The sequence below is a fragment of the Nothobranchius furzeri genome, chromosome 2, assembly GCF_043380555.1.
Source record: "Nothobranchius furzeri strain GRZ-AD chromosome 2, NfurGRZ-RIMD1, whole genome shotgun sequence".
In the NCBI taxonomy this organism is placed as follows: domain Eukaryota; kingdom Metazoa; phylum Chordata; class Actinopteri; order Cyprinodontiformes; family Nothobranchiidae; genus Nothobranchius; species Nothobranchius furzeri.
In genome coordinates this window covers 27,494,227-27,510,253 of record NC_091742.1, presented here as the reverse complement: position 1 = coordinate 27,510,253, position 16,027 = coordinate 27,494,227, and the positions used below count along the sequence as shown (strand labels likewise).

The window sequence follows — 16,027 nt, the reverse complement described above, 5'->3', positions numbered from 1 at the left end:
ATATCTAGGACAATCAATGGTGTCCAAGATTTCTCTTTGAAAATTTCATTGAAGGAATCATGAAATGTATTACTTGATTTGAAATGATGAAATGAGAAATTGTCTTTTTTCAAAACTGTGACCAATTCAAAGTGTTTCTCCCACTCATAGACTTTGCTGAAACCCGGGATTGAACCAGGGACCTTTAGATCTTCAGTTTAACGCTCTCCCAACTGAGCTATTCCAGCTGACAAAACTGTTCATTCACCCAAAAATGCCAAGTGATTATATTGGATCCAACAGCATTCCACACTTGGCACTGGTAACAAACGTTTGTCAGTTGAGTTTTTCAGTTGATTGCCTCCAAGTCTGTGATGGTGGGAAATGATCAAAAAGCTCATCTACATATGAAGGAACTGTACCTGGACATTGATCAAAAGGCGCAATTGGATCGTATACGTTATCTTCTCAGACTCAGTAAAATCTTAACTTTTCTTTCAATATCTACCAATGTGTGTTGCATTCTCATGCCTCCTACAGTCATGGAAAAACCGATTCAGTTGCATGTCATTCAATACAAGCTATGCTCTAACAATTATATACCGTGTTGCCACAAATCTTTGGTTTCTCACACATAAAATCATTGTGAGAATCCTGACAGAAAGGTTAAAGTACAGCAGGTCATCGGTTCCATGGTGTAATGGTTAGCACTCTGGACTCTGAATCCAGTGATCTGAGTTCAAGTCTCAGTGGAACCAAATTGGTTAAGTGCTTCTCAAGTGTTCTGTCACAAGAAGACAATTGGTGAGGAAATTTATAATCATTAAGTATTTCATATTCTCAGCAAATCTTTGAAAGTTTTTTCATTTGTTTCTAAAAAAAGTCTTAGGACATTATTGATTGCCTCTTGCAATGCATTAATTGATTTTGGAGATGGAACCAAGGGTCTTATTATGCTCTTCGTAATACTGTATCGAATGAGAACGGATGCTGACATCCACAAATCAAACTTCCAAACTTGCAAATATCCACTTTGTTTAATGCAAGTGATGGTGCTCTACACAAGAATTTTGCCCTTTGCAAATGGTTGCTAGTATTTCACTCATTGATATTTTGACCATTGTGGGATTGCTGCAGGAATGGTTCCAAGTCCTCAATTTATGGATCTATGAACAAGCACATTGCAGTCCAGTCATATTTAGTATTCTTTCCACTATACTCTCAAAGTTCTAGGGTTTCATGGTGTAATGGTCAGCACTCTGGACTTTGAATCCAGCGATCTGAGTTCAAATCTCCGTGAAACCTTTGCCTGTTTTGATATCTAGGACAATCAATGGTGTCCAAGATTTCTCTTTGAAAATTTCATTGAAGGAATCATGAAATGTATTACTTGATTTGAAATGATGAAATGAGAAATTGTCTTTTTTCAAAATGCTAACCAATTCAAAGTGTTTCTCCCACTCATTGACTTTGCTGAAACCCGGGATTGAACCAGGGGCCTTTAGATCTTCAGTCTAATGCTCTCCCAACTGAGCTATTCCAGCTGACAAAACTATTCATTCACCCAAAAATGCCAAGTGACTATATTGGATCCAACAGCATTCCACACTTGGCACTGGTAACAAACATTTGTCAGTTGAGTTTTTCAATTGATTGCCTCCAAGTCTGTGATGGTGGGAAATGATCAAAAAGCTCATCTACATATGAAGGAACTGTACCTGGACATTGATCAAAAGGCGCAGTTGGATCTTATACGTTATCTGCTCAGACTCAGTAAAATCTTAACTTTTCTTTCAATATCTACCAATGTGTGTTGCATTCTCATGCCTCCTACAGTCAAGGAAAAACCGATTCAGTTGCATGTCATTCAATACAAGCTATGCTCTAACAATTATATACCGTGTTGCCACAAATCTTTGGTTTCTCACAAATAAAATCATTGTGAGAATCGTGACAAAAAGGTTAAAATACAGCGGGTCATCGGTTCCATGGTGTAATGGTTAGCACTCTGGACTCTGAATCCAGCGATCTGAGTTCAAGTCTCAGTGGAACCTAATTGGTTAAGTGCTTCTCAAGTGTTCTGTCACAAGAAGACAATTGGTGAGGAAATTTATAATCATTAAGTATTTCATATTCTCTGCAAATCTTTGAAAGATTTTTCATTTGTTTCTGAAAAATGTCTTAGGACATTATTGATTGCCTCTTGCAATGCATTAATTGATTTTGGAGATGGAACCAAGGGTCTTATTATGCTCTTCGTAATACTGTATCGAATGAGAACGGATGCTGACATCCACAAATCAAACTTCCAAACTTGCAAATATCCACTTTGTTTAATGCAAGTGATGGTCTCTACACAAGAATTTTGCCCTTTGCAAATGGTTGCTAGTATTTCACTGATTGATATTTTGACCATTGTGGGATTGCTGCAGGAATGGTTCCAAGTCCTCAATTTATGGATCTATGAACAAGCACATTGCAGTCCAGTCATATTTAGTATTCTTTCCACTATACTCTCATAGTTCTAGGGATTCATGGTGTAATGGTCAGCACTCTGGACTTTGAATCCAGCGATCTGAGTTCAGATCTCAGTTAAATCTTTGCCTGTTTTGATATCTAGGACAATCAATGGTGTCCAAGATTTCTCTTTGAAAATTTCATTGAAGGAATCATGAAATGTATTACTTGATATGAAATGATGAAATGAGAAATTGTCTTTTTTCAAAACTGTGACCAATTCAAAGTGTTTCTCCCACTCATAGACTTTGCTGAAACACGGAATTGAACCAGGCACCTTTAGATCTTCAGTCTAACGCTCTCCCAACTGAGCTATTCCAGCTGACAAAACTATTCATTCACCCAAAAATGCCAAGTGACTATATTGGATCCAACAGCATTCCACACTTGGCACTGGTAAAAAACGTTTGTCAGTTGAGTTTTTCAATTGATTGCCTCCAAGTCTGTGATGGTGGGAAATGATCAAAAAGCTCATCTACATATGAAGGAACTGTACCTGGACATTGATCAAAAGGCGCAATTGGATCGTATACGTTATCTGCTCAGACTGAGTAAAATCTTAACTTTTCTTTCAATATCTACCAATGTGTGTTGCATTCTCATGCCTCCTACAGTCATGGAAAAACCGATTCTGTTGCATGTCATTCAATACAAGCTATGCTCTAACAATTATATACCGTGTTGCCACAAATCTTTGGTTTCTCACAAATAAAATCATTGTGAGAATCGTGACAAAAAGGTTAAAATACAGCAGGTCATCGGTTCCATGGTGTAATGGTTAGCACTCTGGACTCTGAATCCAGCGATCTGAGTTCAAGTCTCACTGGAACCAAATTGGTTAAGTGCTTCTCAAGTGTTCTGTCACAAGAAGACAATTGGTGAGGAAATTTATAATCATTAAGTATTTCATATTCTCAGCAAGTCTTTGAAAGTTTTTTCATTTGTTTCTGAAAAATGTCTTAGGACATTATTGATTGCCTCTTGCAATGCATTAATTGATTTTGGAGATGGAACCAAGGGTCTTATTATGCTCTTCGTAATACTGTATCGAATGAGAACGGATGCTGACATCCACAAATCAAACTTCCAAACTTGCAAATATCCACTTTGTTTAATGCAAGTGATGGTCTCTACACAAGAATTTTGCCCTTTGCAAATGGTTGCTAGTATTTCACTGATTGATATTTTGACCATTGTGGGATTGCTGCAGGAATGGTTCCAAGTCCTCAATTTATGGATCTATGAACAAGCACATTGCAGTCCAGTCATATTTAGTATTCTTTCCACTATACTCTCATAGTTCTAGGGATTCATGGTGTAATGGTCAGCACTCTGGACTTTGAATCCAGCGATCTGAGTTCAGATCTCAGTTAAATCTTTGCCTGTTTTGATATCTAGGACAATCAATGGTGTCCAAGATTTCTCTTTGAAAATTTCATTGAAGGAATCATGAAATGTATTACTTGATTTGAAATGATGAAATGAGAAATTGTCTTTTTTCAAAACTATGACCAATTCAAAGTGTTTCTCCCACTCATAGACTTTGCTGAAACACGGAATTGAACCAGGCACCTTTAGATCTTCAGTCTAACGCTCTCCCAACTGAGCTATTCCAGCTGACAAAACTATTCATTCACCCAAAAATGCCAAGTGACTATATTGGATCCAACAGCATTCCACACTTGGCACTGGTAAAAAACGTTTGTCAGTTGAGTTTTTCAATTGATTGCCTCCAAGTCTGTGATGGTGGGAAATGATCAAAAAGCTCATCTACATATGAAGGAACTGTACCTGGACATTGATCAAAAGGCGCAATTGGATCGTATACGTTATCTGCTCAGACTGAGTAAAATCTTAACTTTTCTTTCAATATCTACCAATGTGTGTTGCATTCTCATGCCTCCTACAGTCATGGAAAAACCGATTCTGTTGCATGTCATTCAATACAAGCTATGCTCTAACAATTATATACCGTGTTGCCACAAATCTTTGGTTTCTCACAAATAAAATCATTGTGAGAATCGTGACAAAAATGTTAAAATACAGCAGGTCATCGGTTCCATGGTGTAATGGTTAGCACTCTGGACTCTGAATCCAGCGATCTGAGTTCAAGTCTCAGTGGAACCAAATTGGTTAAGTGCTTCTCAAGTGTTCTGTCACAAGAAGACAATTGGTGAGGAAATTTATAATCATTAAGTATTTCATATTCTCAGCAAGTCTTTGAAAGTTTTTTCATTTGTTTCTGAAAAATGTCTTAGGACATTATTGATTGCCTCTTGCAATGCATTAATTGATTTTGGAGATGGAACCAAGGGTCTTATTATGCTCTTCGTAATACTGTATCGAATGAGAACGGATGCTGACATCCACAAATCAAACTTCCAAACTTGCAAATATCCACTTTGTTTAATGCAAGTGATGGTGCTCTACACAAGAATTTTGCCCTTTGCAAATGGTTGCTAGTATTTCACTGATTGATATTTTGACCATTGTGGGATTGCTGCAGGAATGGTTCCAAGTCCTCAATTTATGGATCTATGAACAAGCACATTGCAGTCCAGTCATATTTAGTATTCTTTCCACTATACTCTCAAAGTTCTAGGGTTTCATGGTGTAATGGTCAGCACTCTGGACTTTGAATCCAGCGATCTGAGTTCAAATCTTAGTGAAACCTTTGCCTGTTTTGATATCTAGGACAATCAATGGTGTCCAAGATTTCTCTTTGAAAATTTCATTGAAGGAATCATGAAATGTATTACTTGATTTGAAATGATGAAATGAGAAATTGTCTTTTTCCAAAATGCTAACCAATTCAAAGTGTTTCTCCCACTCATAGACTTTGCTGAAACCAGGGATTGAACCAGGGACCTTTAGATCTTCAGTCTAACGCTCTCCCAACTGAGCTATTCCAGCTGACAAAACTATTCATTCACCCAAAAATGCCAAGTGACTATATTGGATCCAACAGCATTCCACACTTGGCACTGGTAACAAACATTTGTCAGTTGAGTTTTTCAATTGATTGCCTCCAAGTCTGTGATGGTGGGAAATGATCAAAAAGCTCATCTACATATGAAGGAACTGTACCTGGACATTGATCAAAAGGCGCAGTTGGATCTTATACGTTATCTGCTCAGACTCAGTAAAATCTTAACTTTTCTTTCAATATCTACCAATGTGTGTTGCATTCTCATGCCTCCTACAGTCATGGAAAAACCGATTCTGTTGCATGTCATTCAATACAAGCTATGCTCTAACAATTATATACCGTGTTGCCACAAATCTTTGGTTTCTCACAAATAAAATCATTGTGAGAATCGTGACAAAAAGGTCATAGTACAGCGGGTCATCGGTTCCATGGTGTAATGGTTAGCACTCTGGACTCTGAATCCAGTGATCTGAGTTCAAGTCTCAGTGGAACCAAATTGGTTAAATGCTTTTCAAGTGTTCTGTCACAAGAAGACAATTGGTGAGGAAATTTATAATCATTTAGTATTTCATATTCTCTGCAAATCTTTGAAAGTTTTTTCATTTGTTTCTGAAAAATGTCTTAGGACATTATTGACTGCCTCTTGCAATGCAATAATTGATTTTGGAGATGGAACCAAGGGTCTTATTATGCTCTTCGTAATACTGTATCGAATGAGAACGGATGCTGACATCCACAAATCAAACTTCCAAACTTGCAAATATCCACTTTGTTTAATGCAAGTGATGGTGCTCTACACAAGAATTTTGCCCTTTGCAAATGGTTGCTAGTATTTCACTGATTGATATTTTGACCATTGTGGGATTGCTGCAGGAATGGTTCCAAGTCCTCAATTTATGGATCTATGAACAAGCACATTGCAGTCCAGTCATATTTAGTATTCTTTCCACTATACTCTCAAAGTTCTAGGGTTTCATGGTGTAATGGTCAGCACTCTGGACTTTGAATCCAGCGATCTGAGTTCAAATCTCAGTGAAACCTTCGCCTGTTTTGATATCTAGGACAATCATTGGTGTCCAAGATTTCTCTTTGAAAATTTCATTGAAGGAATCATGAAATGTATTACTTGATTTGAAATGATGAAATGAGAAATTGTCTTTTTTCAAAACTGTGACCAATTCAAAGTGTTTCTCCCACTCATAGACTTTGCTGAAACCCGGGATTGAACCAGGGACCTTTAGATCTTCAGTCTAACGCTCTCCCAACTGAGCTATTCCAGCTGACAAAACTGTTCATTCACCCAAAAATGCCAAGTGATTATATTGGATCCAACAGCATTCCACACTTGGCACTGGTAACAAACGTTTGTCAGTTGAGTTTTTCAGTTGATTGCCTCCAAGTCTGTGATGGTGGGAAATGATCAAAAAGCTCATCTACATATGAAGGAACTGTACCTGGATATTGATCAAAAGGCGCAATTGGATCGTATACGTTATCTGCTCAGACTGAGTAAAATCTTAACTTTTCTTTCAATATCTACCAATGTGTGTTGCATTCTCATGCCTCCTACAGTCATGGAAAAACCGATTCTGTTGCATGTCATTCAATACAAGCTATGCTCTAACAATTATATACCGTGTTGCCACAAATCTTTGGTTTCTCACAAATAAAATCATTGTGAGAATCGTGACAAAAAGGTTGAAATACAGCAGGTCATCGGTTCCATGGTGAAATGGTTAGCACTCTGGACTCTGAATCCAGCGATCTGAGTTCAAATCTCAGTGGAACCAAATTGGTTAAGTGCTTCTCAAGTGATCTGTCACAAGAAGACAATTGGTGAGGAAATTTATAATCATTAAGTATTTCATATTCTCTGCAAATCTTTGAAAGTTTTTTCATTTGTTTCTGAAAAATGTCTTAGGACATTATTGATTGCCTCTTGCAATGCATCAATTGATTTTGGAGATGGAACCAAGGGTCTTATTATGCTCTTCGTAATACTGTATCGAATGAGAACGGATGCTGACATCCACAAATCAAACTTCCAAACTTGCAAATATCCACTTTGTTTAATGCAAGTGATGGTGCTCTACACAAGAATTTTGCCCTTTGCAAATGGTTGCTAGTATTTCACTGATTGATATTTTGACCATTGTGGGATTGCTGCAGGAATGGTTCCAAGTCCTCAATTTATGGATCTACGAACAAGCACATTGCAGTCCAGTCATATTTAGTATTCTTTCCACTATACTCTCAAAGTTCTAGGGTTTCATGGAGTAATGGTCAGCACTCTGGACTTTGAATCCAGCGATCTGAGTTCAAATCTCAGTGAAACCTTTGCCTGTTTTGATATCTAGGACAATCAATGGTGTCCAAGATTTCTCTTTGAAAATTTCATTGAAGGAATCATGAAATGTATTACTTGATTTGAAATGATGAAATGAGAAATTGTCTTTTTTCAAAATGCTAACCAATTCAAAGTGTTTCTCCCACTCATAGTCTTTGCTGAAACCCGGGATTGAACCAGGGTCCTTTAGATCTTCAGTCTAACGCTCTCCCAACTGAGCTATTCCAGCTGACAAAACTATTCATTCACCCAAAAATGCCAAGTGACTATATTGGATCCAACAGCATTCCACACTTGGCACTGGTAACAAACATTTGTCAGTTGAGTTTTTCAATTGATTGCCTCCAAGTCTGTGATGGTGGGAAATGATCAAAAAGCTCATCTACATATGAAGGAACTGTACCTGGATATTGATCAAAAGGCGCAATTGGATCGTATACGTTATCTGCTCAGACTGAGTAAAATCTTAACTTTTCTTTCAATATCTACCAATGTGTGTTGCATTCTCATGCCTCCTACAGTCATGGAAAAACCGATTATGTTGCATGTCATTCAATACAAGCTATGCTCTAACAATTATATACCGTGTTGCCACAAATCTTTGGTTTCTCACAAATAAAATCATTGTGAGAATCGTGACAAAAAGGTTGAAATACAGCAGGTCATCGGTTCCATGGTGTAATGGTTAGCACTCTGGACTCTGAATCCAGCGATCTGAGTTCAAATCTCAGTGGAACCAAATTGGTTAAGTGCTTCTCAAGTGATCTGTCACAAGAAGACAATTGGTGAGGAAATTTATAATCATTAAGTATTTCATATTCTCTGCAAATCTTTGAAAGATTTTTCATTTGTTTCTGAAAAATGTCTTAGGACATTATTGATTGCCTCTTGCAATGCATTAATTGATTTTGGAGATGGAACCAAGGGTCTTATTATGCTCTTCGTAATACTGTATCGAATGAGAACGGATGCTGACATCCACAAATCAAACTTCCAAACTTGCAAATATCCACTTTGTTTAATGCAAGTGATGGTCTCTACACAAGAATTTTGCCCTTTGCAAATGGTTGCTAGTATTTCACTGATTGATATTTTGACCATTGTGGGATTGCTGCAGGAATGGTTCCAAGTCCTCAATTTATGGATCTATGAACAAGCACATTGCAGTCCAGTCATATTTAGTATTCTTTCCACTATACTCTCATAGTTCTAGGGATTCATGGTGTAATGGTCAGCACTCTGGACTTTGAATCCAGCGATCTGAGTTCAGATCTCAGTTAAATCTTTGCCTGTTTTGATATCTAGGACAATCAATGGTGTCCAAGATTTCTCTTTGAAAATTTCATTGAAGGAATCATGAAATGTATTACTTGATATGAAATGATGAAATGAGAAATTGTCTTTTTTCAAAACTGTGACCAATTCAAAGTGTTTCTCCCACTCATAGACTTTGCTGAAACACGGAATTGAACCAGGCACCTTTAGATCTTCAGTCTAACGCTCTCCCAACTGAGCTATTCCAGCTGACAAAACTATTCATTCACCCAAAAATGCCAAGTGACTATATTGGATCCAACAGCATTCCACACTTGGCACTGGTAAAAAATGTTTGTCAGTTGAGTTTTTCAATTGATTGCCTCCAAGTCTGTGATGGTGGGAAATGATCAAAAAGCTCATCTACATATGAAGGAACTGTACCTGGACATTGATCAAAAGGCGCAATTGGATCGTATACGTTATCTGCTCAGACTGAGTAAAATCTTAACTTTTCTTTCAATATCTACCAATGTGTGTTGCATTCTCATGCCTCCTACAGTCATGGAAAAACCGATTCTGTTGCATGTCATTCAATACAAGCTATGCTCTAACAATTATATACCGTGTTGCCACAAATCTTTGGTTTCTCACAAATAAAATCATTGTGAGAATCGTGACAAAAAGGTTAAAATACAGCAGGTCATCGGTTCCATGGTGTAATGGTTAGCACTCTGGACTCTGAATCCAGCGATCTGAGTTCAAGTCTCACTGGAACCAAATTGGTTAAGTGCTTCTCAAGTGTTCTGTCACAAGAAGACAATTGGTGAGGAAATTTATAATCATTAAGTATTTCATATTCTCAGCAAGTCTTTGAAAGTTTTTTCATTTGTTTCTGAAAAATGTCTTAGGACATTATTGATTGCCTCTTGCAATGCATTAATTGATTTTGGAGATGGAACCAAGGGTCTTATTATGCTCTTCGTAATACTGTATCGAATGAGAACGGATGCTGACATCCACAAATCAAACTTCCAAACTTGCAAATATCCACTTTGTTTAATGCAAGTGATGGTCTCTACACAAGAATTTTGCCCTTTGCAAATGGTTGCTAGTATTTCACTGATTGATATTTTGACCATTGTGGGATTGCTGCAGGAATGGTTCCAAGTCCTCAATTTATGGATCTATGAACAAGCACATTGCAGTCCAGTCATATTTAGTATTCTTTCCACTATACTCTCATAGTTCTAGGGATTCATGGTGTAATGGTCAGCACTCTGGACTTTGAATCCAGCGATCTGAGTTCAGATCTCAGTTAAATCTTTGCCTGTTTTGATATCTAGGACAATCAATGGTGTCCAAGATTTCTCTTTGAAAATTTCATTGAAGGAATCATGAAATGTATTACTTGATTTGAAATGATGAAATGAGAAATTGTCTTTTTTCAAAACTGTGACCAATTCAAAGTGTTTCTCCCACTCATAGACTTTGCTGAAACACGGAATTGAACCAGGCACCTTTAGATCTTCAGTCTAACGCTCTCCCAACTGAGCTATTCCAGCTGACAAAACTGTTCATTCACCCAAAAATGCCAAGTGACTATATTGGATCCAACAGCATTCCACACTTGGCACTGGTAAAAAACGTTTGTCAGTTGAGTTTTTCAATTGATTGCCTCCAAGTCTGTGATGGTGGGAAATGATCAAAAAGCTCATCTACATATGAAGGAACTGTACCTGGACATTGATCAAAAGGCGCAATTGGATCGTATACGTTATCTGCTCAGACTGAGTAAAATCTTAACTTTTCTTTCAATATCTACCAATGTGTGTTGCATTCTCATGCCTCCTACAGTCATGGAAAAACCGATTCTGTTGCATGTCATTCAATACAAGCTATGCTCTAACAATTATATACCGTGTTGCCACAAATCTTTGGTTTCTCACAAATAAAATCATTGTGAGAATCGTGACAAAAATGTTAAAATACAGCAGGTCATCGGTTCCATGGTGTAATGGTTAGCACTCTGGACTCTGAATCCAGCGATCTGAGTTCAAGTCTCAGTGGAACCAAATGGGTTAAGTGCTTCTCAAGTGTTCTGTCACAAGAAGACAATTGGTGAGGAAATTTATAATCATTAAGTATTTCATATTCTCAGCAAGTCTTTGAAAGTTTTTTCATTTGTTTCTGAAAAATGTCTTAGGACATTATTGATTGCCTCTTGCAATGCATTAATTGATTTTGGAGATGGAACCAAGGGTCTTATTATGCTCTTCGTAATACTGTATCGAATGAGAACGGATGCTGACATCCACAAATCAAACTTCCAAACTTGCAAATATCCACTTTGTTTAATGCAAGTGATGGTGCTCTACACAAGAATTTTGCCCTTTGCAAATGGTTGCTAGTATTTCACTGATTGATATTTTGACCATTGTGGGATTGCTGCAGGAATGGTTCCAAGTCCTCAATTTATGGATCTATGAACAAGCACATTGCAGTCCAGTCATATTTAGTATTCTTTCCACTATACTCTCAAAGTTCTAGGGTTTCATGGTGTAATGGTCAGCACTCTGGACTTTGAATCCAGCGATCTGAGTTCAAATCTTAGTGAAACCTTTGCCTGTTTTGATATCTAGGACAATCAATGGTGTCCAAGATTTCTCTTTGAAAATTTCATTGAAGGAATCATGAAATGTATTACTTGATTTGAAATGATGAAATGAGAAATTGTCTTTTTTCAAAATGCTAACCAATTCAAAGTGTTTCTCCCACTCATAGACTTTGCTGAAACCCGGGATTGAACCAGGGACCTTTAGATCTTCAGTCTAACGCTCTCCCAACTGAGCTATTCCAGCTGACAAAACTATTCATTCACCCAAAAATGCCAAGTGACTATATTGGATCCAACAGCATTCCACACTTGGCACTGGTAACAAACATTTGTCAGTTGAGTTTTTCAATTGATTGCCTCCAAGTCTGTGATGGTGGGAAATGATCAAAAAGCTCATCTACATATGAAGGAACTGTACCTGGACATTGATCAAAAGGCGCAGTTGGATCTTATACGTTATCTGCTCAGACTCAGTAAAATCTTAACTTTTCTTTCAATATCTACCAATGTGTGTTGCATTCTCATGCCTCCTACAGTCATGGAAAAACCGATTCTGTTGCATGTCATTCAATACAAGCTATGCTCTAACAATTATATACCGTGTTGCCACAAATCTTTGGTTTCTCACAAATAAAATCATTGTGAGAATCGTGACAAAAAGGTCATAGTACAGCGGGTCATCGGTTCCATGGTGTAATGGTTAGCACTCTGGACTCTGAATCCAGTGATCTGAGTTCAAGTCTCAGTGGAACCAAATTGGTTAAATGCTTTTCAAGTGTTCTGTCACAAGAAGACAATTGGTGAGGAAATTTATAATCATTTAGTATTTCATATTCTCTGCAAATCTTTGAAAGTTTTTTCATTTGTTTCTGAAAAATGTCTTAGGACATTATTGACTGCCTCTTGCAATGCAATAATTGATTTTGGAGATGGAACCAAGGGTCTTATTATGCTCTTCGTAATACTGTATCGAATGAGAACGGATGCTGACATCCACAAATCAAACTTCCAAACTTGCAAATATCCACTTTGTTTAATGCAAGTGATGGTGCTCTACACAAGAATTTTGCCCTTTGCAAATGGTTGCTAGTATTTCACTGATTGATATTTTGACCATTGTGGGATTGCTGCAGGAATGGTTCCAAGTCCTCAATTTATGGATCTATGAACAAGCACATTGCAGTCCAGTCATATTTAGTATTCTTTCCACTATACTCTCAAAGTTCTAGGGTTTCATGGTGTAATGGTCAGCACTCTGGACTTTGAATCCAGCGATCTGAGTTCAAATCTCAGTGAAACCTTCGCCTGTTTTGATATCTAGGACAATCATTGGTGTCCAAGATTTCTCTTTGAAAATTTCATTGAAGGAATCATGAAATGTATTACTTGATTTGAAATGATGAAATGAGAAATTGTCTTTTTTCAAAACTGTGACCAATTCAAAGTGTTTCTCCCACTCATAGACTTTGCTGAAACCCGGGATTGAACCAGGGACCTTTAGATCTTCAGTCTAACGCTCTCCCAACTGAGCTATTCCAGCTGACAAAACTGTTCATTCACCCAAAAATGCCAAGTGATTATATTGGATCCAACAGCATTCCACACTTGGCACTGGTAACAAACGTTTGTCAGTTGAGTTTTTCAGTTGATTGCCTCCAAGTCTGTGATGGTGGGAAATGATCAAAAAGCTCATCTACATATGAAGGAACTGTACCTGGATATTGATCAAAAGGCGCAATTGGATCGTATACGTTATCTGCTCAGACTGAGTAAAATCTTAACTTTTCTTTCAATATCTACCAATGTGTGTTGCATTCTCATGCCTCCTACAGTCATGGAAAAACCGATTCTGTTGCATGTCATTCAATACAAGCTATGCTCTAACAATTATATACCGTGTTGCCACAAATCTTTGGTTTCTCACAAATAAAATCATTGTGAGAATCGTGACAAAAAGGTTGAAATACAGCAGGTCATCGGTTCCATGGTGTTATGGTTAGCACTCTGGACTCTGAATCCAGCGATCTGAGTTCAAATCTCAGTGGAACCAAATTGGTTAAGTGCTTCTCAAGTGATCTGTCACAAGAAGACAATTGGTGAGGAAATTTATAATCATTAAGTATTTCATATTGTCTGCAAATCTTTGAAAGTTTTTTCATTTGTTTCTGAAAAATGTCTTAGGACATTATTGATTGCCTCTTGCAATGCATCAATTGATTTTGGAGATGGAACCAAGGGTCTTATTATGCTCTTCGTAATACTGTATCGAATGAGAACGGATGCTGACATCCACAAATCAAACTTCCAAACTTGCAAATATCCACTTTGTTTAATGCAAGTGATGGTGCTCTACACAAGAATTTTGCCCTTTGCAAATGGTTGCTAGTATTTCACTGATTGATATTTTGACCATTGTGGGATTGCTGCAGGAATGGTTCCAAGTCCTCAATTTATGGATCTACGAACAAGCACATTGCAGTCCAGTCATATTTAGTATTCTTTCCACTATACTCTCAAAGTTCTAGGGTTTCATGGTGTAATGGTCAGCACTCTGGACTTTGAATCCAGCGATCTGAGTTCAAATCTCAGTGAAACCTTTGCCTGTTTTGATATCTAGGACAATCAATGGTGTCCAAGATTTCTCTTTGAAAATTTCATTGAAGGAATCATGAAATGTATTACTTGATTTGAAATGATGAAATGAGAAATTGTCTTTTTTCAAAATGCTAACCAATTCAAAGTGTTTCTCCCACTCATAGTCTTTGCTGAAACCCGGGATTGAACCAGGGTCCTTTAGATCTTCAGTCTAACGCTCTCCCAACTGAGCTATTCCAGCTGACAAAACTATTTATTCACCCAAAAATGCCAAGTGACTATATTGGATCCAACAGCATTCCACACTTGGCACTGGTAACAAACATTTGTCAGTTGAGTTTTTCAATTGATTGCCTCCAAGTCTGTGATGGTGGGAAATGATCAAAAAGCTCATCTACATATGAAGGAACTGTACCTGGATATTGATCAAAAGGCGCAATTGGATCGTATACGTTATCTGCTCAGACTGAGTAAAATCTTAACTTTTCTTTCAATATCTACCAATGTGTGTTGCATTCTCATGCCTCCTACAGTCATGGAAAAACCGATTATGTTGCATGTCATTCAATACAAGCTATGCTCTAACAATTATATACCGTGTTGCCACAAATCTTTGGTTTCTCACAAATAAAATCATTGTGAGAATCGTGACAAAAAGGTTGAAATACAGCAGGTCATCGGTTCCATGGTGTAATGGTTAGCACTCTGGACTCTGAATCCAGCGATCTGAGTTCAAATCTCAGTGGAACCAAATTGGTTAAGTGCTTCTCAAGTGATCTGTCAAGAAGACAATTGGTGAGGAAATTTATAATCATTAAGTATTTCATATTCTCTGCAAATCTTTGAAAGTTTTTTCATTTGTTTCTGAAAAATGTCTTAGGACATTATTGATTGCCTCTTGCAATGCATCAATTGATTTTGGAGATGGAACCAAGGGTCTTATTATGCTCTTCGTAATACTGTATCGAATGAGAACGGATGCTGACATCCACAAATCAAACTTCCAAACTTGCAAATATCCACTTTGTTTAATGCAAGTGATGGTGCTCTACACAAGAATTTTGCCCTTTGCAAATGGTTGCTAGTATTTCACTGATTGATATTTTGACCATTGTGGGATTGCTGCAGGAATGGTTCCAAGTCCTCAATTTATGGATCTACGAACAAGCACATTGCAGTCCAGTCATATTTAGTATTCTTTCCACTATACTCTCAAAGTTCTAGGGTTTCATGGTGTAATGGTCAGCACTCTGGACTTTGAATCCAGCGATCTGAGTTCAATTCTCAGTGAAACCTTTGCCTGTTTTGATATCTAGGACAATCAATGGTGTCCAAGATTTCTCTTTGAAAATTTCATTGAAGGAATCATGAAATGTATTACTTGATTTGAAATGATGAAATGAGAAATTGTCTTTTTTCAAAATGCTAACCAATTCAAAGTGTTTCTCCCACTCATAGTCTTTGCTGAAACCCGGGATTGAACCAGGGACCTTTAGATCTTCAGTCTAACGCTCTCCCAACTGAGCTATTCCAGCTGACAAAACTATTCATTCACCCAAAAATGCCAAGTGACTATATTGGATCCAACAGCATTCCACACTTGGCACTGGTAACAAACATTTGTCAGTTGAGTTTTTCAATTGATTGCCTCCAAGTCTGTGATGGTGGGAAATGATCAAAAAGCTCATCTACATATGAAGGAACTGTACCTGGACATTGATCAAAAGGCGCAGTTGGATCTTATACGTTATCTGCTCAGACTCAGTAAAATCTTAACTTTTCTTTCAAT

At 37.5% G+C, this 16,027-nt stretch overlaps 33 non-coding genes across 33 annotated transcripts; 20 read left to right on the top strand and 13 right to left on the bottom strand.

Moving 5' to 3' along the window:
* Window positions 1–154: 154 nt before the first annotated feature.
* On the bottom strand, window positions 155–227 carry trnaf-gaa (transfer RNA phenylalanine (anticodon GAA)). Its single transcript has one exon. It is a non-coding gene; the product is annotated as a tRNA-Phe (tRNA).
* Window positions 228–665: 438 nt separating this feature from the next.
* On the top strand, window positions 666–737 carry trnaq-cug (transfer RNA glutamine (anticodon CUG)). The gene has a single exon. It is a non-coding gene; the product is annotated as a tRNA-Gln (tRNA).
* Window positions 738–1,212: 475 nt separating this feature from the next.
* On the top strand, window positions 1,213–1,284 carry trnaq-uug (transfer RNA glutamine (anticodon UUG)). Its single transcript has one exon. It is a non-coding gene; the product is annotated as a tRNA-Gln (tRNA).
* Window positions 1,285–1,450: 166 nt separating this feature from the next.
* Window positions 1,451–1,523, bottom strand: trnaf-gaa (transfer RNA phenylalanine (anticodon GAA)). The gene has a single exon. It is a non-coding gene; the product is annotated as a tRNA-Phe (tRNA).
* A 438-nt stretch (window positions 1,524–1,961) lies between these two features.
* On the top strand, window positions 1,962–2,033 carry trnaq-cug (transfer RNA glutamine (anticodon CUG)). The gene has a single exon. It is a non-coding gene; the product is annotated as a tRNA-Gln (tRNA).
* A 712-nt stretch (window positions 2,034–2,745) lies between these two features.
* trnaf-gaa (transfer RNA phenylalanine (anticodon GAA)) lies at window positions 2,746–2,818 on the bottom strand. The gene has a single exon. It is a non-coding gene; the product is annotated as a tRNA-Phe (tRNA).
* A 438-nt stretch (window positions 2,819–3,256) lies between these two features.
* On the top strand, window positions 3,257–3,328 carry trnaq-cug (transfer RNA glutamine (anticodon CUG)). The gene has a single exon. It is a non-coding gene; the product is annotated as a tRNA-Gln (tRNA).
* A 712-nt stretch (window positions 3,329–4,040) lies between these two features.
* Window positions 4,041–4,113, bottom strand: trnaf-gaa (transfer RNA phenylalanine (anticodon GAA)). The gene has a single exon. It is a non-coding gene; the product is annotated as a tRNA-Phe (tRNA).
* Window positions 4,114–4,551: 438 nt separating this feature from the next.
* trnaq-cug (transfer RNA glutamine (anticodon CUG)) lies at window positions 4,552–4,623 on the top strand. The gene has a single exon. It is a non-coding gene; the product is annotated as a tRNA-Gln (tRNA).
* Window positions 4,624–5,098: 475 nt separating this feature from the next.
* On the top strand, window positions 5,099–5,170 carry trnaq-uug (transfer RNA glutamine (anticodon UUG)). Its single transcript has one exon. It is a non-coding gene; the product is annotated as a tRNA-Gln (tRNA).
* A 166-nt stretch (window positions 5,171–5,336) lies between these two features.
* Window positions 5,337–5,409, bottom strand: trnaf-gaa (transfer RNA phenylalanine (anticodon GAA)). Its single transcript has one exon. It is a non-coding gene; the product is annotated as a tRNA-Phe (tRNA).
* A 438-nt stretch (window positions 5,410–5,847) lies between these two features.
* Window positions 5,848–5,919, top strand: trnaq-cug (transfer RNA glutamine (anticodon CUG)). The gene has a single exon. It is a non-coding gene; the product is annotated as a tRNA-Gln (tRNA).
* A 475-nt stretch (window positions 5,920–6,394) lies between these two features.
* On the top strand, window positions 6,395–6,466 carry trnaq-uug (transfer RNA glutamine (anticodon UUG)). The gene has a single exon. It is a non-coding gene; the product is annotated as a tRNA-Gln (tRNA).
* A 166-nt stretch (window positions 6,467–6,632) lies between these two features.
* On the bottom strand, window positions 6,633–6,705 carry trnaf-gaa (transfer RNA phenylalanine (anticodon GAA)). Its single transcript has one exon. It is a non-coding gene; the product is annotated as a tRNA-Phe (tRNA).
* A 438-nt stretch (window positions 6,706–7,143) lies between these two features.
* On the top strand, window positions 7,144–7,215 carry trnaq-cug (transfer RNA glutamine (anticodon CUG)). Its single transcript has one exon. It is a non-coding gene; the product is annotated as a tRNA-Gln (tRNA).
* Window positions 7,216–7,690: 475 nt separating this feature from the next.
* On the top strand, window positions 7,691–7,762 carry trnaq-uug (transfer RNA glutamine (anticodon UUG)). Its single transcript has one exon. It is a non-coding gene; the product is annotated as a tRNA-Gln (tRNA).
* Window positions 7,763–7,928: 166 nt separating this feature from the next.
* trnaf-gaa (transfer RNA phenylalanine (anticodon GAA)) lies at window positions 7,929–8,001 on the bottom strand. Its single transcript has one exon. It is a non-coding gene; the product is annotated as a tRNA-Phe (tRNA).
* Window positions 8,002–8,439: 438 nt separating this feature from the next.
* trnaq-cug (transfer RNA glutamine (anticodon CUG)) lies at window positions 8,440–8,511 on the top strand. The gene has a single exon. It is a non-coding gene; the product is annotated as a tRNA-Gln (tRNA).
* Window positions 8,512–9,223: 712 nt separating this feature from the next.
* On the bottom strand, window positions 9,224–9,296 carry trnaf-gaa (transfer RNA phenylalanine (anticodon GAA)). Its single transcript has one exon. It is a non-coding gene; the product is annotated as a tRNA-Phe (tRNA).
* Window positions 9,297–9,734: 438 nt separating this feature from the next.
* Window positions 9,735–9,806, top strand: trnaq-cug (transfer RNA glutamine (anticodon CUG)). Its single transcript has one exon. It is a non-coding gene; the product is annotated as a tRNA-Gln (tRNA).
* Window positions 9,807–10,518: 712 nt separating this feature from the next.
* trnaf-gaa (transfer RNA phenylalanine (anticodon GAA)) lies at window positions 10,519–10,591 on the bottom strand. Its single transcript has one exon. It is a non-coding gene; the product is annotated as a tRNA-Phe (tRNA).
* A 438-nt stretch (window positions 10,592–11,029) lies between these two features.
* On the top strand, window positions 11,030–11,101 carry trnaq-cug (transfer RNA glutamine (anticodon CUG)). The gene has a single exon. It is a non-coding gene; the product is annotated as a tRNA-Gln (tRNA).
* A 475-nt stretch (window positions 11,102–11,576) lies between these two features.
* trnaq-uug (transfer RNA glutamine (anticodon UUG)) lies at window positions 11,577–11,648 on the top strand. Its single transcript has one exon. It is a non-coding gene; the product is annotated as a tRNA-Gln (tRNA).
* A 166-nt stretch (window positions 11,649–11,814) lies between these two features.
* On the bottom strand, window positions 11,815–11,887 carry trnaf-gaa (transfer RNA phenylalanine (anticodon GAA)). Its single transcript has one exon. It is a non-coding gene; the product is annotated as a tRNA-Phe (tRNA).
* A 438-nt stretch (window positions 11,888–12,325) lies between these two features.
* On the top strand, window positions 12,326–12,397 carry trnaq-cug (transfer RNA glutamine (anticodon CUG)). The gene has a single exon. It is a non-coding gene; the product is annotated as a tRNA-Gln (tRNA).
* Window positions 12,398–12,872: 475 nt separating this feature from the next.
* Window positions 12,873–12,944, top strand: trnaq-uug (transfer RNA glutamine (anticodon UUG)). The gene has a single exon. It is a non-coding gene; the product is annotated as a tRNA-Gln (tRNA).
* A 166-nt stretch (window positions 12,945–13,110) lies between these two features.
* Window positions 13,111–13,183, bottom strand: trnaf-gaa (transfer RNA phenylalanine (anticodon GAA)). Its single transcript has one exon. It is a non-coding gene; the product is annotated as a tRNA-Phe (tRNA).
* Window positions 13,184–13,621: 438 nt separating this feature from the next.
* trnaq-cug (transfer RNA glutamine (anticodon CUG)) lies at window positions 13,622–13,693 on the top strand. Its single transcript has one exon. It is a non-coding gene; the product is annotated as a tRNA-Gln (tRNA).
* Window positions 13,694–14,168: 475 nt separating this feature from the next.
* trnaq-uug (transfer RNA glutamine (anticodon UUG)) lies at window positions 14,169–14,240 on the top strand. The gene has a single exon. It is a non-coding gene; the product is annotated as a tRNA-Gln (tRNA).
* Window positions 14,241–14,406: 166 nt separating this feature from the next.
* Window positions 14,407–14,479, bottom strand: trnaf-gaa (transfer RNA phenylalanine (anticodon GAA)). Its single transcript has one exon. It is a non-coding gene; the product is annotated as a tRNA-Phe (tRNA).
* A 438-nt stretch (window positions 14,480–14,917) lies between these two features.
* trnaq-cug (transfer RNA glutamine (anticodon CUG)) lies at window positions 14,918–14,989 on the top strand. The gene has a single exon. It is a non-coding gene; the product is annotated as a tRNA-Gln (tRNA).
* A 473-nt stretch (window positions 14,990–15,462) lies between these two features.
* Window positions 15,463–15,534, top strand: trnaq-uug (transfer RNA glutamine (anticodon UUG)). The gene has a single exon. It is a non-coding gene; the product is annotated as a tRNA-Gln (tRNA).
* A 166-nt stretch (window positions 15,535–15,700) lies between these two features.
* On the bottom strand, window positions 15,701–15,773 carry trnaf-gaa (transfer RNA phenylalanine (anticodon GAA)). Its single transcript has one exon. It is a non-coding gene; the product is annotated as a tRNA-Phe (tRNA).
* Window positions 15,774–16,027: the final 254 nt, after the last annotated feature.